The sequence below is a fragment of the Acomys russatus genome, chromosome 2, assembly GCF_903995435.1.
Source record: "Acomys russatus chromosome 2, mAcoRus1.1, whole genome shotgun sequence".
Taxonomy (NCBI): Eukaryota; Metazoa; Chordata; class Mammalia; order Rodentia; family Muridae; genus Acomys; species Acomys russatus.
In genome coordinates, this window is record NC_067138.1 from 104,318,340 (window position 1) to 104,335,423 (window position 17,084).

Genomic DNA, 17,084 nt, shown 5'->3' on the forward strand with positions numbered 1-17,084 from the left:
AAAATCAAGGAAACCATGAAAAGAAGAAATATGAGGATAATAGGCACTGAAGAAAGAGAAGACATCAGACTCTAAGGCTCAGAAAATGTTCTCAACAAAATGATAGAAGAAAATTTCCCCAATCTAAAGAAAAAGATGCCTATAAACATACAATCCCTTTTTACTGTTAGCTTAGGTGTCTGCTCATTTGTAGCACTAGGGCAAATAATGCATTTTCTGGTCTTTCTTGAATATTTTCTTTTATCCATTGAAGCTGTTCAGTTCCTTCGTTTCATCCAGAACAATGCTGTTTTCACAACAGGCATAAACTAATTTCATGGCTCTGTGGTTGAGATTCTCTTACCCAGACAGGTAACACACCAATGGGATTCCATCTTTGATGAAGGGTGGGTGTAGGAGGAGGTAGGATGGATCTTTCGTGTGCTGGTGGATACCCCTTGCCATTGTGTGACACAAAGGAATTGGGTGTTGCCTACTAGTTCCGGTCTGTGCATCTGGATTCATGTGGTGCCAGGCTTTGGCACAAATCCAGCAGAGTCCACAAGGCTGAGGCCTTCTTAGGCATTCTCCATGGAAAACCAAGCTTCTAGAATGCCTTGCCTGAAATCCCTTTTCAGAAGGCCTTGCTTACCACAGTTGCAACATCTGACAGTTTGATTTTTCCAAAGACTTTGAGAAGTTCTTTCTTTTCTGAGATTAGCATCATAAACGTGAGCCATATCTCTAATCCATCCTTTCCTGGAGCTGACCCTGCCTTTACAGGTAGACTCCTCTTATAGGGTCATGACTTAGCACTTCCTTTTTTCCCTCTAGTTTACACAACACACAAGTAACACAAACACACACAACACACACACACACACACCACAACACACAAGTTCTAGTTTCTGATGGCAAGGGGAACTGATAACATCTCCACAAGCCACCAGTAACTATATCCCCGAAATAAACGGTCAGCACAAAACAGACTGTTGTACATTTTTCAAAGTTTGTTTATTGTTTCGTTATTGCTTGATTATGGATACAGTATTGTTCCAGGTGTTAAACCTACATGTCCGATGAGATGGCAGCGCAGATGTCATCACAATTGAAGGCGGCCCTCGTGGATGAAAGCCAGTGCTCGTTCAGACTCGGCAGCTCGGCCCTGTTTGTCAGAGGGGAAAAGACAAATCTTGTAAAGTAGTGTTTTAGGCCCAGAAAGGGACAGGAGAATGAAAAATGAAGTCAAGAATGAAGACTTGAGCAAAGCCCAGCATTGTCTGCACAGTTCCAGTTTCCAGCCCCTCCCTCTAGGAGATCAGAGGATGAGACCATTCTGGGATCCTGTTTTGTTTGGTGTGGGACGGGTTGCGGCTTTTAGGCTGGTGGCCATAACTGTGCGCAGCTTAAGCAGTCCAGCTGTGCGTCCAGGTCCCTCTGCAGAAAGTGCGCTTGGAGTTGCTGCAGAAAGTTGCCCTCTCATCTTCGCCTGCTGCCGGGGGTCTCTGGGTCCCCGCTCTCCAGGGCCTCTACTCCGCGCAAAGCGCCCAGAGCATGGTTCTACTCATGCCTCTCCTCTGTTTGTGGCGGTCGTGCAGGCTCGGCTGTGTGTTTCCACCTGGATGGTGACAAATGCTGGAGATGTCAAAGGAACGCCTCCGGCCGAGAGGGTGACACCTGGTAGCTAACTCATACCTAGCTTCAAGGGCAATCTGCCTGCGTTCAAAGCACACAGCTGCGTGTGCCCTAAACGTCAGGCCCAAGCAAGCGATCATAAGTGCCAAGCAGCTCTCGTCTATGAATGCGGGGAAAAAAAAGGAAAAGGGGGAAGAAAAAAGAAGGAAAAAGAAAAGAAGAGGAGAAAAATGAAAAAGGGAAAAATATCCACGAATTCAGCGCAAGAGGGATATGCTGCTAAGTAAAAGCACATCGTCATTGACAAAACTTGGAAAGATGCAGGGTATGGACAGATAAACATTATTTTTAAAAACAAAAAAGACATGGTACTTCCTAATACATTACTCTAATTTTCAAGCAATGGAAGTCAGATATTTTCCTTAGAAACTTTAGGGTTTTAAATATATAATTATACTGTCTACACACAGGAATAGTTTGACTTTTTCCTTGTTTGTAGCTCTTTTATTTCTCCCTCTTGCCTTATTAGTCTGGTGAAGAACTGAAGCTTCTCTCATTCCTGATTTTAGAAGAAGCATTTGTGATTTTTTTTCCTAGTTGGTATTTTGTTGGCAATACATTTGTTGTATGTAAACTGTTATGTTGAGGTTTGATCCTTTTTTTTCTTTAAGTGTATACACCTGTATACATGTTCACATGTGTGTGGGTGCATGTGTGTGAATGTGTACATGCTTGTGTGTGCTCATGTGTATGGAGGTCTGATGCTGACACCTAGTGTCTTCTCAATAGCTCTCCATTTATTTATTCTGGCAGTGTCCTTCACCAAACCCAGAGCTTTCCAGTATGACTAGTCTATCTACCCACTGTGCCCTGGGGACCCTCATAAATGATGGGATTAGATGTAACAGCCGCACCTCAATGTCCCCCCCCCCCTACACAGATCCAAACTCCAGGTTCCATACTGGTATTTGATCTACCAAGTCATCTCCTCAGTCCTAGTTTTAGTTTCTTGAGGGCTTTTTTGTTTTGTTTTGTTTTTGTCTTTTGAGACAGGGTTTTTCTTTGTAGCCTTAGCTGTCCTGGACTTGCTTTGTTGACCAGGCTGTCCTGGAACTCATAGAGATCTGCCTGCCTCTGCCTCCTGAGTGCTAGGATTAAAGGTGTGCACCACCACCTCCCTGCTTTTAATGGTTTTTTTTTTTTTTTTTTTTTTTTTTTTTTTGTCTTGAGGGATTTTATTATAATGAGGATTTTTCTGAAATTTGTCAAAGGCAAATGTTTTCTGCATTGATTGAGATGATTGGGTGGTTTGTCCTTGGTCTACTTGTGTTCTGTATGACATTTACTGATCTGCATACATTAGGCAGTCCTCAGATCCCCGGAGTAAGAGAATCTTAATCATGGTGTGTGATTTTTTCACTGTGTTATTGAATTTGGTATTCAATTTTTCACTGTATTATTGAACATTTATGTTCATTAGGGAAATTACTCTCCCTCTATTTCTCTCTCTCTCTCTCTCTCTCTTTCTCTCTCTCTCTCTTGTTTGGTATCAAGGTAATTTTGGCTTCATAGAAATAGTTTAGAAGCATTTTTCTTCCTATTTAATAGAATAGTTTGATGGGCAGTGGAGATAGATCTTTTAAAGGTACAGTAGAATGCAACAGTAAATCTATCTGGTCTTGGGTGTAGAGGCAGCTCAGCAGGTAAAGATTCTTGCAGCCAAGCCTGAAGACCTGAGCTTTTCCCAGAACCATATGGTGCAGGCACTTCTCCAAAGGAGCAATCCTTGTTCCAGTAAATTGCTTTTTCATGGTTATAAAGTAGTGTGTCATTCTGATTAATAAGATATTCTTGTTATAATAATCATTTTGTTATATAACTTGGATTATTAAATTTTTTAAAGGCATAGGCATTAGAAATAACATATTAGCCAGTTGTGGTGGCACACACCTTTAATCCAAGCATTTGGGAGGCAGAGGCAGGCAGATTTAAGTGAGTATCAGGTCAGCCTGGGCTACAGAGTAAGACCTTGTCTCAAACAAACAAACAAACAAACAAACAAACAAACCAGAGCAACAATATTCCCCAAAACAAAACACAAAACTAATGTTACATTAAAGTTGGACCTTGTAATATTGGCATGTAATCCCGGTTACTCAGGAGGCTTAGGCAGAGAGATGACAAGCAACAGAATAAATTCAAGTCCTGAGGAACTCAGCAAGACATATCTAAAAACCAAAGCAAAATAAAATAGGCATCTAGGTATATATAGCTCAAATGAAATATCTTACATTAAAACTACTTGGGATAGCTGGCCTTAGTGGCACATGCCTGTAATTCCAGCACTCAGGAGGCACAGCCAGGAGGACCTCTGTGAGTTCAAGGCCAGCCTGGCCTACAAAACAAGTCAAGGACAGGCAAGGCTACACAGAGAAACCCTGTCTTGAACACACACACACACACACACACACACACACACACACACACACACACACAAACAAACAAAAGACCTACTTGGGATTAGTTGGTGATGGTGGGCATGTCTTTAATGCAAGTACTTGGAAAGCAGAGGCTGGTAGATTGCTGAGTTTGAGGTCAGCCTGGCCTACAGAGTGAGTTCCAGGACAGGTAAAGGCTACACAGATAAACCCTGTCTTAAAAAAAAAAAACATAAAATGAGGCAAACTACTTGTGACTTAGAGGCAGGAGGGTAAGGGATTTACAAAGGTCATTCTCTGCCACTTTGTGAGTTGGAGACCATCCTGGGCTACAAGAAACTTTGTTCCAAAACAAAACAGCAACAACAAAACCCCACAAAGTAACAAAAGGGTTAATAGAACTAATGAGGAGGATGCTTTAGAGCCTTCAGCACCACTGTGCATGCCAAGAAACGCTGAAGACTTGTTGGTCTGTACAAGTATAATGTTTGGAGTCTGAGAGACAGAGAGTTCAAAAGGCCTCTTAGAAGGTTGGTCAGCTTATAAAGGGTTACAGTTTAACAAATGTGTAAGTGATTATTCTATCAAGGCTATACACATTAAAAACAAACAAACAAACAAAAAATAACCCTTTCTAAAGGCTGACGCTCTCATCTCTGTCCTTTCCCCTTGTAATTTCTCCTAATTATCAAAACTGCCCCTATTTCAGGAACAGCTAATAGCGCTTTGTCCCTAATCTGTTGAAATGAGCAGCCTGCCCAGTTTTAACTCTTGTGTAAGCGGCAACTGGCTGAAGTAGACAAAGACACATTTACAGAGAAGACTACTGCTGGGCGCTGCATCTCTAAGAATCTCTAAAGAGCAGTCTGTTACATAAATCGTGTGCTTTTCAACCTCTGTGTTCATTTACACAGCTACTCATTGAAACTTTGTCAGAAATATGTCTGTCAGAAATGCAGCATATTTAATAAGCTTCCTTACTATCACTGTGAAGTGGATGTAGTTTAGTGTTTATTTACGACAAACTCTTCTCTGCAGTTCATCAGCGTCCCCAGCAAATCACTGCTGGAAATGTTCTCTCCCATGAGTCTGAAAAGCAGCAGACTGTTTTCCATGATCATAGATTTTAAATATTTACTTGCTTGTACTGCATAATTTAGCACACTGGAGTTGGAAAGCTGTTTAGATAGCAGCTCATTCCACGCCAGTGTTGCAGAGTAGAAAGTCCCTCAGTGACTCCTGTATGAAACTGCAAAAATGAAAGGCATTCTCATTTCCTTTTCTAACCCATTAAAGTTTGTTTCACTATAAATCTACAGAAAGCTTATGATTGTGGTATATATGTAATATGCCATAATTTTTTATACTTATCATATAAATCCAAGCATGGATTCTTATAGCTTGTTAATATAGTATGTCAAAATTAAAATACAGTAACCCTGGCGATACAAGTGTGATGGCTAATCTTGGTCAACTTCACTACATTTGGAATTAACTCAGAGTAAAGCAGCTCTTCTCTCTAGAGAGGAATTTTCTTAATTAGATTATTTGAAGTAATAAGACCCACCCTAAAATTGGACCACGACTTTTGGTAGCAGGCCATGGAGGAAGAAAACTGTTCTATGCCCCTTGCCCTCACTTTCGCTGTCAAGTTCATTTATCCGGTTGCTGCCAGTACTAAACCCAATTTCTTTGGGATTCACTTGAAGAAAGCCCTCCAGGAATCTTCCAGGACTCCAGCGCCAGATTGGGATTTCTGAGACCTCCAGCCTCCTGGACTAAGCAACTATCGAGTCTTGCCCTTCACTGTGTGTGGCAGCCATTGTTGAACTACCTGGACTACATTCTGTAAGCCAGTCTAAACAAATCCCCTTCTAATATAGATTTATCCTATCAGTTCTGTTCCTTTAGAGAACTCTCATACAGCCCGTATAGAAGTTACAAAAAGGCCAGGGACAGCTTGTGAGATACATGTGAATGGTGAATAAATTGTCCTAGTTATTCTAAGCAATTGTTTTCGTGAAAATAACAGTAAAAATAATTTTCCCAGTGTCAGAGCACAGATCTCTTATTCCAACACTAGAGGGTTGAGAAAAGATAACAAGTTCCAGGCCAGTCTGGCCATACTGCAAGACCCTATCTTAAAAAAAAAAAAAAAAAAAAAAAAAAAAAAAAAAAAAAATTAATTCTAATTCTGAAACACAGTTAAAATCCGAAGAGCATGTTTTGTATTCCAGAAGGACATATTTTGTATTCCAGAAGGCTTTCATTATCTCGCGGTTCCACTGTCAGGTAGCAGAGATTGTTGGTTTTTTTCCTTCTAGTTTCTACTCTAGTTTCTTATGCATTGCTCCAACTGCCTGCGTTACTGAAAACGATTTATTAGTAGAATTACATTTTGTCATGATTTAGCATTTCTCCCCATATTTCTTAAAAGGCAGGTCCTGTAATTCAATCCTTGACAAGAATCTGAACGTGAAAACTGCTCCATCAGGATGTAATCAGTACCTTGCTCCAGTGCCTTGGAGTAGACAGACTTGTTAGTGTTTTTAACTAAATAGGTTTGGTTCTAAGGACCCGGAGCCCTGTGCATGCTGGACCTTGTAGTCCCCAGGCCTCAGACGCTCACGGTGCGTGGCAGCTGGTAGCTAAGTCCAGTAGTTACAGCTACCCAGGACAGCAGTAAATCTTAACTCTGGGGTGCCACTCACAAATGCATGGCTCCAGGCAATTCGCTTGCAACCTGGGAGTTTAGGGCCTCAGACTGGGCTGCCGGCAAGAGTCAGGCCTACGGAGGCGTTGGCGTCCCGCGGTACGGTGGCCGCGCAGGGCCGCGTCCCGCGGTGAGTACGCGCGGCTCCGCACTACAGCTGGAGCCAGAGCATGTCCTGGTGTGGGAACTCCTGCGCACCTGTACAGTTATTCAGTCCTGTGTCGCCGAGGGGTCGGCTTGAGGCTGGCGGAGCGTAGAAGGTTGGAGCTTGGTGTTTGTAGTCTCCGAATCGCCGGTTCTGGGGGCCCTATCCTTGGTGCAGACCGGTGGCCAACCGCCTGGGTTCCTGGAGGGTTTTGTAGCTTCTCTCAGTTCTGCTTCCTCATGGGGGTTATCTTCTGAGATCCTTTCGCCCTTTGAACTGTACGCCTTCCAGTGGCCCGCTGCTCTATCCGTCTTCACTGGGAGATGTTTTATCCCTAACTGCTTTATCCCATTGACTCTTCTCTGTGCCACTGGTCTCACTGCCCAGTTTCTCTTCATTTAAAACCACCACCACCCCCACAAAAAAAAAAAAAAAAAAAAAAAAAAGCGTGTGTGTGTGTGTGTGTGTGTGTGTGTGTGTGTGTGTGTTGGGTGATGGTGGTGGTGTAACGTTAGCTCTCAATTTGTCCATCTATATCCCCATTGCCCCTTTGGAGTGTTTGTAAACCCAGTCTGTCTCACTCTATACCTTGGCTATACTAATAGTGCTGACTTTCGCAAGCCTACCCGCTTCTGAGGGTTTTTGAAGTTGGGAGCTTCCTCTTGGGGTCAGCTCAGCATGACCCTGTTTGAGTTTATATCTCATGGTTTCTTTGTCTTACATTTTTTGTTGTTTGTTGATTACTTTCCCACGTAGGGTTCATTGCTACTTCGGAGTTAAGAATATACAGTCTTGTGGCTTTTTAATATTTGAATTTCTGACCTTACGTTCCCGTGGGGTTTTGGAATTGATTTCGGGTCAGCTGATAGCAGATAGACACAGGAGGGATCTTCCCTGCTGGCTGCTTGTGGTTTGTAATTAGATTATGAGTCTTTGGCCACGCCCAGCGGGCTTGGAAAGGCTTCGAAATGTCGTCTATATGTTTTAAAAAAAAAAAAAAAAAAAAAAAGGAAGAAGAAGAAGAAAGAAAAAAAGAAAAGTTGTCTATGTATTTTCTGAGTTTCATATTATAAAGCTCTCCCACCCCCAAACAGGGAGGAGCTTTAGTTAGTCCAGTGTCAGAATTGTAACTGACTGCTTCACCTGCCATAAAAGTTGAACGTTGACCAATGTGAGGAATTGTATAAGTTAGTAAAAAGAATTTAGAGGCCACTTAATTGGTGCTTTTTAAAGAATAAAATTGGGTGCACATATATATGTTATATATATGTATATAATATATATGTGTGTGATTTTATTGTGTGTGTTTTCTACACACGTGTCTGTTCATCATGTGTGTACGTGGTACTCTCTGAAATCAGAAAAGGACATCTGATCTCCAGGAACTGGAGTTACAGATGGCTGTGAGCCACCATGTGGGGGCTGAGAATTTAACCAAGGTTACTCTAGGAAGACTAGCCAGTGCTCTTAGCCACTGAGCCAACTCTCTACCCAGATGCAAATATATTGGAAAATATTTTGTGATACTTCATTTTGAAGCTTTGTTTGTTCTAAGTAGTCTGATAGCTTTGCTTACCATTTTTGTGTTACTATTTGCTTTTGTGATACCATTTGGAAGCTTTGTTCTAAGTAGTAGTCTGATAGCTTTGGTTAACATTATTTGCTAATGTTACACAGATAGATATGTTGTGTCTTATCTTCTGGGAACCCTGCAATTTAAGTGATTTTTGCCACTCCCTGTCTAATTACCGAGTGACAGTGTTTCTTATAGATAGTTTTATCGTTTTGCTTTTTCTCACTATGAAACCTGGGCTGACTCCAGCTGCCTTCCTATCTCAGTGTCCCAGGGCTGGGCTTACAGGCTTGTGCGAGTCTCATTCTTCTTAAGAGATACAATCTGTAACTGTCAATAAAATGTAAACATACCCTTCTGAGTTGGAATTGTTCCTAATCTGAAATAGTTTCACTTATGTTTAAGATGATAAGCTGTGTAATATTTTAGAACTGGTGCATTCCTATAATTCCAGCTGTCAGGAGGCTGATGCAGGACTAGTTCCATGAGCTTGAGGCCAGGCTGCGATACAGTTTATTCTAGCTCAGCTTGGGCAATAGAGTGAAACTCTGTCTCCAAAACATAACATAACAAACAATAAACCCTAAACCACCCAACAAAAAAAGGACCACCTCAAATAAACAAAACCTAACATTTTTTATTTTCAGAATGAATGCACTCATGGAATTCTTTATTGGAAAAAGGTAAAAAGCTACACAAGGACATCATTTTTATATGTATATTTCTCTGAGAGTCTTGAGTTTCAAGTTGACTTTTTCCTGAAATTTTAGTCATTTACTGGATTCTTACTATTTATGAAGTCATGACATTTATTGATCGCAATGTCCTGCCTCTATGACTTATCCCTGTACTATATAATTTCAAAGCATTATCTCCACATTATATGAATTCAGTGAGCTATTATTATTTATATTTTATAAACAAAGATACTAAAGCTCAAAGAGTTTAAGTCCAGTGCTTTTTGATGCTTCCCAAAGCACCAAAGCTGCAAAATTTTTCTTCTTTATCTTGGAATGCATAAAGAACATTAGTTTGGCAAATATGTGATAAGCAGCACATTTTATATATATCCATATCTATCTGTCTCTCTGTTTATCTACATCTATTTATTTTATATCTATTAATCTGTATTTATCATCTGTCCTTCCATCTACCCATTTTACATGTATTTATCATCTGTCATCCCTGAACAAAATTTTATCTGTTTCTTAAATAGTGGATAGGAATTTTGTTAAGTAAAAATTGTGAGAAAAGCAATTCCAGGTGGAAGCATAAAGTGAACAAACCCCTAAAGCGGAATTGTGGAGGCTCGAGATTAGAAAGACACTAGCGGCCTGCTTCCGTGCGTCAGCTGTCAGGCATTGAGCAGGTATATAAGGCCTGCATTTGAAGAAAAACACTTTTTCAAATGAACCTATGGCAAGGGCTCAGATGCAAGGGGATGAGTGGCATAGATTCTGAGTGATTGATCACTTTGAGAATGGAAGGAATTTGAGAGCGGTTAGTGAAAGAACCCGTGGCAAGTATTTGCAAATGTTGAGTTGTACGGATGGCTAGTTGTCAGGTTTGAAGGAAGAAGACCAGGTAGGTGTCTTGCAGATTCACCTGTTTTTATCAAATCACAGGATTTATTTTTTTTTCAAAATGTACTACTATTTTATGATTAAGCAGGCCAAGATTGTCAACTATATGATGTGTTTTGGTCTCAGAGTTAAGTTGCAAAATTCTGTCACCAGGGTTTTTATGTCTTCTTACTCCTTATATTGAAAGGTGGGCTTTGTAACCGCTTGATTTTTAGGTCTAGTTATGAATCCATTTGTAGTCTTTACCACACATATAACTTTTATTTGTTAATTAGGCATTCTTCCAGGATGCATAATGAACACTCTATTGCTGTGATAAAACATCATGACCAAAAGCAAGTTGAGGAGGACAGGGTTTATTTGTCTTACACTTCTACAGTGTAGTCCATCATTAATGGAACTCAAACAGAGCAGGCACCTGGAGGCAGGAACTGATGCGGTGGCCATGGAGGGATGCTGCTTTCCTCATTGCTCCTTATGACTCGCTCAGCCTGCTTTTTTATAGAACCCAGGACTACCAGCCTAGGGATGCCACCACCCACCATGGGCTGGGGCCTCCCCCATCAATCACTAATTAAGAAAATGCCTTATAGCCGGATCTTATAGAGGCATTTTCTCAATTGAGGTCCACTCCTTTCAGATAACTTTTTAAAAAAAAAGATTTATTTTATTTATTATTATGTATACAGTGCTCTGCCTGCACATACAACTGCAAGCCAAAAGAGGGCATCAGATCACCTTATAGATGGTTGTGAACCACCATGTAGTTGCTGGGAGTTGAACTCAGGACTTCTGGAAGAGCAGTCAGTGCTCTTAACCTCGAGCCATCTCTCCAGCCCCCTCAGATAACTTTCATTTGTGCCAAGTTGGCATGAAACTAGCCAGCACAGTAAGTAAAATAGTCTATCACAATCGAGTTTTCTGTGTAATAGAGAAGGCAGGCATACGCCAGATAGTCAAATTTGAAGTTGCAGCTATGTCAAACGCTATTACAAAAGGACTTGATGCTCTTTATTTTTAGAAAGAATGTAATTTAGAGGGGGAGATGGAAGATGCGAGAGCCCAGTAAGGAGAGTGTTAGACTAGCCTACACGTGGGAGGAAGTTCTGGAGAAGATGATAGTCAAGTCAGAAGCCAATGGATGTGGGAGGTGAGGAAGATGTCATAAGTACCCCTCGGTACGTATAAGAGATCTTGATAGATTGTGGTGCATTGTTTGAGATAGGGATAAACCTTTGTTATTGGTAGTTTTATTGTGGCAGCTATATTAAAGATTTTTTTTTTTTTTTTGGTTAATTTTTTCTTGTGTGTCATTGCTTTAACACGCGCGCACGTGCGTGCGTGCGCGCGTGCTTGTGTGTTTGTATGTAAAGCAGTGTTTCACTATGTAGCCAGGCCTGGAACTTATTGTGCAGACCAGAATGGCCTCAACCCCATAGAGATCTGCCTGCCTCTGCTTCCTGAGTTTAATATATTTGAATATCACAAATATTCTTTGGGTAGTCTTTGAATGCAGAAGTGTGGAGCTGTAGGTGAAGGCATCTGGAAATATGTTGGCATCTGTTTTGAATCTACATGTGACATACTAAAACCATTTACAATAGTAGGTATGGCCTTGTTGGAGGAAATATGTCGCTGTGAGCAGGCTTTGAGGTTTCAAATGCTCAAGCCAGGTCTAGTGTTTCTCTCTCTCTCTCTCTCTGTCTCTCTCTCTCTCTCCCTGCTGCCTTCAGATCCAGATGTAGAGCTCTCAGCTCCTTCTCCAGCACCGTGTCTGCATGCATGCTGCCATGCTTCCACCATGATGAGAATGGACTAACCTCTGAATCTGTAAGCCACCTTTATAAAAGTTGCTATGGTCATGGTGTCTCTTCACAGCAACGAAACCCTAGCTAAGACAACGAATGGTACTTTATTAAATAGAATTTTATTGCTGTTTTTTTTACTTGAGATTTGGCAGTAAATAGGGCATCTCAGTACATTCTGACTTTGCTTGTTTGATTCATATATAAGTACAAATGTACATACAGGTATACAGATACGCTTTTTTCTTGAGCATCTCTCAATTGTGTGATTTATGGCTCTAGACTATATTCCATTAAAGATATTGTGTTCAAAGTTATATTATCAATTTAAAATAGGTCTAGTAAACTACTTTTTAATAGATTATAAAATCAATTATCTATAAAACTACTAAAATAGACATAATGTAAATTTGATCATAGTATGTAGTTATTGAGAACTCAGGAGCAGTTATATCCACTGAAGAACATGTAAGATTTTATTATTATTATTTGTTTATTTTTACCTTTGTAAGGATTTAAACCTTTGGGTCTGATTTAAACAAACAAACAAACAAACAACAACAAAAAAACTCAACAACAAATTCTATTTGTAAGCCAAAGCGACTGTGTTGGTGAATGCTTTAAACAATGCTCTTCTGTGGGGTGATGACACAATTCAAGCATTACTCTTTAACAACAGACAATTGTTGAAGGTACTAACACATTTCTGAGTGCTATATGTAGTGTTTTCCTGCATTATGCTCATTCACCAAATATTTGAGAAGCAAGGCACTAAGGAAGACAAATCAAGCCATGAAACTCAGGTCCTGCCTTCACCTATTTTTATATGCCAATGGCATAGCACTAAATGGTCATATATCACAACAGAGATACAAAGTGTGATGGGAGAAATGTCCCCTTCCCAGTGACAGCATCACACACAAATAGTGTCTCAGGACAAACACAGCTACAGCTGCACTGGTCAGACACAAAATATACAAATGCATCTTTCTATTCTGAACATAATGCAGGGGATGAAGAGATGGCTTACGGGTTAAGAGCATATACTGATTTTGCAGAGGACCCATGTTCCGTCCCCAGCACTCACACTGCATAGCTCACAGCGGCCTGGAACTCCAGCTCCAGGGGGATCTGATGCCTCTGGCCTCCACAGGCTCCTGTGTGTGCATACTACCCCACCCCAGGTATGATAGTTAAAAAGAATAAAAACATCTTAAAATACAAGCATAAAAGAGGTGATGAGTGGAAAACTTAGAGTAGACTTTACTATTCATATTATTTAATGGTGTAGCAAACTGAGGGCTCATGATGTGGGCCAGCGGGTAAAGCTGCTTGCTGTGCATGCTTGATCTGGGTTTGAGACCCAGAACCCACAGAACAGACCTCAAAAACCGTCCTGTGACCCCTCCACACATGCTCGGTAGCACGAGCGTGTCCCTGACTTCTCTCTCCACCCTCACTCTTCCTTTCCTTGTCTCCCTTTCCTTCCCTACAGTATTAATAAATACAGTTTAAGAATTCTGAAGCAACTTTTACATTTCCTTTTGCTACAGAATCTCTGTTGAGGAAGGAGCCCAGGCCTATGCGTGTGCACACCGTGATGAAGAAGTGCTTTGTACAGCCATTCCCTGTGGTTCTGTCTACAGCTTTCTGGCTTTAAATCCTCAGTGGCTAAAACATTCCAACTATTGCCTGATGGGCGAGGCTGATTACCTTCACCTCAAGAGTCCTCAAGGGCCTTGGCTTGAATGCCCTCTTACTTACCAGTTTATAATTTATCAGCTGCCCTGGCTCATAGTTAAGGACAGAAAAATGACTGAAAATGAGCGCTGTGCTGAAGAACTTGACTTAGTCATCTCTCTGCTGTGCACATCATTAACAGTAAAGTTGAAGAGTAAACTTCATCCCGATGATCCCTTAATCTGTATTCATTGCAGTGCAATTGGAGTTATCTCCTCTCCCATGAGATCATCCATCCTAAAAGTGGCGTTGTCACTGATCGTGGTAGCACATGCTTTTCATCCCAGCACCAAAGAGCAGAGATAGGTAGAACTTTGTGATGCTGAGGACAACCCGAGCTACATAGAGAGACTCTGTCTCAAAAACAGAAACAAAAACCGACCAACCAAAACAACAACAAAACAGAAGATTTGTCAGAAATGCAGACATGGAGCTGATAGCCAGTCAGTTGTAGTAGGCATTACAAATGTCTATTTGAGAAAGCATTTACTGACTCTATAACGTTTTAAACTGTGAAAAGAAAGAAACCATTGGCACCATCTAAGAAGAAACCCAGCAGTGTGATGTTTGTAACATCAGCTATACAGAATCAGCCTGACACAGGCCAGTCAGGCCAGGCATCGACGCTAGAGGGCTTGAAACACACTGAAAATGTGCGTGTTACCTGTGCTTTCTAGACTAATGAAATAATTTTACCTTTCTTGAAGTCAAGGTTTCCTAAGTAGCCCCTGCTGGCCTTGAACTGCTAGCCCCAGTGGCTTTTCTGCCTCAGCTTCCAAAGAGGCCGGCCGTCATAGGTACATGCAACTTGCCTTGAAGCTTGCACAAATTGGCTTCAATTAATTAATTTAAAAAAACTTAGCCAGGCAGGGTGGCACATAGCTGTCCTCCCAGTACTCAAGAGGTTGAAGGAGGGTAGCAAGTTCCTGGCTGGCCTGGCTTCCATAGTGGGACTTACTGAAGCAAACAACAGCTAGGGAAGTTTCTGGGGAGGGAAATGGCGATGGTGAGGGGAGATCAGAACTTTATGATAAGACAAATACTCAGTGTTTTCCTGAAGAAAAAAATATCACTGTGTGTGTGTGTGTGTGTGTGTGTGTGTGTGTGTGTGTGTGTGTGGCTTGTTTATAGAGGTCAGAAGACAGCTTTGGGGAGTTGGCCTTGGGGCCTGGAGGTCAAACTCAGGCCTGCAGGTTTGGCCAGCGCTTGTACTCACTCAGCCTCCTCAGCCTCCTCGCCCCACCCTACTTTAAAGTGAAGCTACATTAGTGATTTAACAAAAGAGATCTGCAGTTTTTCTCTAGTCAAAGCTGCCCTGAGAGTTTAATTAAGGTGAGATTTGTACATGACTAGCTGAATCTGACTGGAGACTTTGTAATGTCTTCATTGTAAAGTTTTTCTGCATCTAGATGAGTGATGACAATTAAAAGCTGAATTCCATCATCTCCATCAGTTTTGTGTTCTCTGCGTTGGTGCCAGATGACAAAATCACCTGCAGGGAACCCTCAGTTGAACCCAAGATGTGAGCTTTCTGCTTTGGGGAAGCTGCCTAAGTGAGAGAAGGAAAGCCTTCCCAGAGACGGAGTGATTGAACTTTTGTGTTTAGGATTTATTTATTTTTATTTTATGTGTGTGTACGTCTTGCCTGAATGTGAGGAAGGTGCCATGTGGAGACCAGGAGATGGCGTTGAATCCCAGATCTGTAGTTAGAGTTGTGAGCCAATGTGCGGGTGCTGGGAACTGGTCCACAAGAACAGACAGTGCTCTTAACTGCGAGTCATCTGCCCAGCTCCTGACTGGGATGTTTTAAAGAGCAATAATCATAATAAAATGTTCAGAAAAACAAAAGAGTAGCTCTCAAGTAAGTTTTCTTCAAAAGAGGGAGTTAGGTGAATGTTTTTTGAACCCTAAGCCTTATCTCCTCTGTCAGCCAGTCCAGCACGTCAGTCTTCTGAACAGACTCCCAGTGCCTGATAAGTAAGGAGTTTAATGATAGAAAAGCACCTGGGAAATTTTTAATTTTTGAAATAAATTTATATGTGTGAGGGTTTTGCCAGTGCCCCATGTATACACTGCTGGCAGAGCCTGAAATGAGCATCTGGTCTCCTAAGTGTGGAGTTTGGGCCACTTGTGGGTTCTGGGACCTGTACCTGGTCCTGTGCAAGAGCAGCCAGGACTCTCCAGCCCCAGTTGTGAAGTTTTATCTCATGGATATGACTTGGTCTCAGGCTAGAGCTCTCATAGCATTTTCTGGCATTTTCTTTATCATCACTACTTTTGGTGGGCTCAGTGTGCTTATTGGACTGTATTAATTTGGGCATAGCAGGTCAGAAACAGTGTAGAGAATGTGGAGAGCAAGGCTAGCCATCTACTTATTTCGTGGTTTCAGTATGAGCTACTTTAGTTAGGTCAACTTTAGTCATATTGTTAGAGTTTAGTACCAAACCAGACGTTACATGTTTTGTAATTCTTTTTTAGAAGATTAATTTATCATTTATACAGTATTCTGCCTGCACGTGTGCCTGCACGCCAGAAGGTGGCATCAGATCACATAATAGATGGTTGTGAGCCACCATGTGGTTGCTGGGAATTGAACTCAGGACCTTTGGAAGAACAGCAAGTGCTCCTAACCTGAGCCATCTCTCCAGCCCAGTGTTAACTTTATCATTTCAGCAGTTTGTTTTTGAGTAATTTGGTTATTAATTCATTCATTCATTTAGTGTATGTTTGTACAGTACATCCATAGAGGTCACAGGAAAACTTTCAGAAGTCATTTTTGTTCAACCGTGTGGGTTTTGGGAATCAAAGTCAGGTTGTCTGGTGTGGTAGCAAACACCTTTTACCCACTGAGCCATCTCATTGGCCCTAATTTTGTTATTTTAAAAGAGACTTAGCTAAGCATTTTGGCTTGTGCCTGTAATCCCAGACAAATCTGAAACAAAAGGATTATGAGTTTTAAAAAAGTCATCTGGGTGTCAACAATTTAAATAATAAAAATAAATCACACAGGTGGAGATTTTAGTTTGTAGACATTTCCACGTAAAGTGTTTTTGGAATTTTCTATGTATTGACTCCCACCATTTGAATACATGATTAATACTGATTTTTTTTTTTTTCTTTTCCTTTTTGAGAACTTGTAACTTTTCCAATTTCTCCTTCAGGCTGTTGTTAGAATGAAAGAAACAAAACCCCACAGAATCTAATTCTCTTGTCACTGCTGATCTTGGCCTGCAGGTCCTGTGTACCCCACTCCTTTAACCCTTTAACTTCACTCCGGGTTACAGTTGTAATTTGTTCATCTTTCAGATTATATCATATATCTCAATTTTCCTTCAAGTTACATTTATTTTTACTTAAAAGCAAAAGCACCTTCAGGTTATAAATTTAAGCCATCCTTCTTGCTTTTTGAATGCTTCAGTATCGAAACAGGAGGATAATATAGAAAATGTCACACTTTCGAAGGAAAAGATTAG

General features: G+C 41.1%; 1 protein-coding gene across 3 annotated transcripts in view; it reads left to right on the forward strand.

Moving 5' to 3' along the window:
- Positions 1-6,887: 6,887 nt before the first annotated feature.
- The window catches only part of Atg4c (autophagy related 4C cysteine peptidase), a 296,253-nt gene continuing 286,056 nt past the window's right edge, over positions 6,888-17,084 (forward strand). For all 3 annotated transcript variants that reach the window (XR_007832605.1, XM_051164611.1, XM_051164624.1), the window contains exon 1: positions 6,888-7,025. The gene's annotated coding sequence lies outside the window, so the exon portion shown is untranslated. The remainder of the gene's footprint in view (positions 7,026-17,084) is intronic.